This window comes from Grammomys surdaster, unplaced genomic scaffold (genome assembly GCF_004785775.1).
Source record: "Grammomys surdaster isolate TR1022 unplaced genomic scaffold, NIH_TR_1.0 372, whole genome shotgun sequence".
Taxonomy (NCBI): Eukaryota; Metazoa; Chordata; class Mammalia; order Rodentia; family Muridae; genus Grammomys; species Grammomys surdaster.
In genome coordinates this window covers 6,511,728-6,514,137 of record NW_021604791.1, presented here as the reverse complement: position 1 = coordinate 6,514,137, position 2,410 = coordinate 6,511,728, and the positions used below count along the sequence as shown (strand labels likewise).

The 2,410-nt window shown below is 50.2% G+C and overlaps 1 protein-coding gene across 1 annotated transcript in view; it reads left to right on the top strand.

Moving 5' to 3' along the window:
• The first annotated feature begins 968 nt into the window (after positions 1-968).
• The window catches only part of Kiaa1211 (KIAA1211 ortholog), a 51,090-nt gene continuing 49,648 nt past the window's right edge, over positions 969-2,410 (top strand). Inside the window, exon 1 of the mRNA XM_028780841.1 lies at positions 969-1,047. The gene's annotated coding sequence lies outside the window, so the exon portion shown is untranslated. The remainder of the gene's footprint in view (positions 1,048-2,410) is intronic.

Below are 2,410 nucleotides of genomic sequence, written 5' to 3'. Positions count from 1 at the left end.
AGGCCCTTGGAGCGGCGGCGGCGGAGTGAGGGGGGGAAGCAGTTTCAAAGATGGTCACGAGACTGCCTTGTGAGCATGCTCTAAGGTTCTCAAGGAAAGATGATAAACGGCACTCTTCTGGTGGAGAAGGGTTTACACTTTCTGTTCCTTGGTGGAACTGGAGTGAAGTGAAGGAATTTGTATCCAAAGGAGCAGAGTGGAAGGTACTGCCAAAAATATCTTCAGCAGAGTTTAGCAGCAAGCCCCTCTCCTTAGTAGATGCAGTAGAATATGGAAAGAAGTTCATAGCAGCTGCTTGGGATCTCTTCACTGGGAAATGTTAAAGGAGATATGGGAGATAATCGAGGGCTATCTGGTCATGAGTGGCAATGACACAAAGCCTGTGCCAAGAGTTAACCATTATCTTCTGTATGTGACAAGGCTAAACCAGAGTGATTGGGGGTTTGTGTCGTATACTTGCGAAAATGCCTGTATGGCTTGGGTGCTTTTCACAGCTTCCCCCAGAAGCTGTCCCTAACCATTACCATTAGCTCTGTTAAAGGAAGTGCCACTTTCATGTGGTGTGTGTTTGTGTGTATGTGTGTGTGTGTGTAGGGGGGTGCCCTGCTGGCCCTGCTGGCCCTGCAGTCAGAACTTCCCCTTGATCTTCTAGAAGCCTGAGGGTCAGAAGGTGCATCATGCCCATGGCTTGTGTCCTGCCTCACTGTGCACCTTGATGCCTGGGCGGCCCTGCCATGCTCAGCAGAGGGCTTGTTCTCTCAGGCTGCCCTTTGCCCTGGCTCTCTTGGCCCTGAAGTGGCTGAGTGGTAATTTGTTCCTAGTCAGAGGCAAGGCCCTGTCAGACTGCAGCTGTGTGTTTATCTTGCAATTCACAGACAAGAAGAAGGGAGGTAAACTCCAGCCTTTTAAGAAGTTGTTTGGCAAAAAGAAAAAGAAAGGCACTCTGTTGTCTCAGGAGGAATCAGCTGGGAGGCAGAGTCACTCGCCCCCGAGTGCCAGCAATGGGACCTTCTCTTCAGACGAGGAAACCCTGGAGAACAATCTGAGGTAACAGCTCCCGCCCTTTGCTTGCATGTCGCTGGCAGAGTCCCAGGGTAAGGAGAGAAACACCTGGAGGATCAGGTTTTGGGTTTGGTGGGCAGGGGCAGCATCACAGAGATGTCCCACCTGGGCATGAGGATGGCGCCTGGTGTGCTGGGTGGGGAAGTCACCTTGGGTATTGAGCCTGTGTTTGTTTGCCCTCGCTGGTGGCAGAGGGCAGCACTTCACTGGCTGGGCTCAACGGGGGTCCTTTGATTGAGGACCCAAGTTCCCATGACCCATTATGTGGCAAAGAAAAGATGCCCACAGTCTAGAGCTTACAGCTGATGCAAGAATACAGATCTCGGGCTCAGCAAAGCCACCCAACACACCCCAGGAAGCTTCTACTGCTTTGGGAGTGTGTTCTTCATAGCAGGCATCTTACCTTTCCTCTTCACCTTTCCTTCCTATCATCCTTTTCCTTTCCACTTTTTCCCTCTGTCTGTCTTTCTGTCTGTCTGGTTCTGTCTCTATCTCTGTCTCTTTCTGTGTGTTTCTGTTTCTCTCTCCCCACCCCCTGTTTCTTAACTGTCAGCCTCTCCCTTTCTCTCTGCCTCTATCTCACTCTCTGTCTTTCTGTTTCTCTCTCCCCCCCTTCCTGCCTTTCTCTGTGTCTATCTCTCCACATCTCTTTCTGCCTGTCTCTCACTCTGTCTCTCTCTGTCTCTATCTCTTTCCCTCCCCCTCCCTCCCCTTCTTTCTCCCTTCCTAGGACACAGGTACTATGATAGAATCTTAAAACTAAGGGAATGGAGGGTTTGGGGTGTGACCTTTGTCACCTGAGTGCTGGTAGTGCTCTTGGAAACCATCCCAACCATGGATATGATGTCTTCAGCCCTGCTGTGCTTGCTAGCATCCCTCCCTGACTCAACAAAGAACACGCTATCACTTTGCTTGTTTCTTACTGGGCTGGCTCCTGAATTCAGGGACCAGGCTTTTTATTCAGCCTCTTGTCAAGTGCTGGCACCTGACTTACCTAGCAGGCGCCAAAAATAAAAGTGCTCTTTAGAGTGTGTGACAATAAGAAGATTCTAGCTGATAACTGTCTGTGTTACAGAACCCTCAGGCAAGGCGGTGCACGCTAGCTAAGCTGTGCGGTGGCCGCTGCATTGTTCACTGACCCATGTTGGTTCTGACCAGCGCTAACTCTGCCTCAACAAGCCCATGTTTGCTTTCCACTGGTTTTCTCACATAAGAGAATGGTCAATTTTAATCACTCTCCTTTAGAGTAACAAAACTCTGAGGAAGGAAAGGCCTTCCCTGAAAGGAAAGTGTAGCAAACAGTTATGTGACCGCCTACTGCATTGTGGGTATTGTCATGTGACCGCCT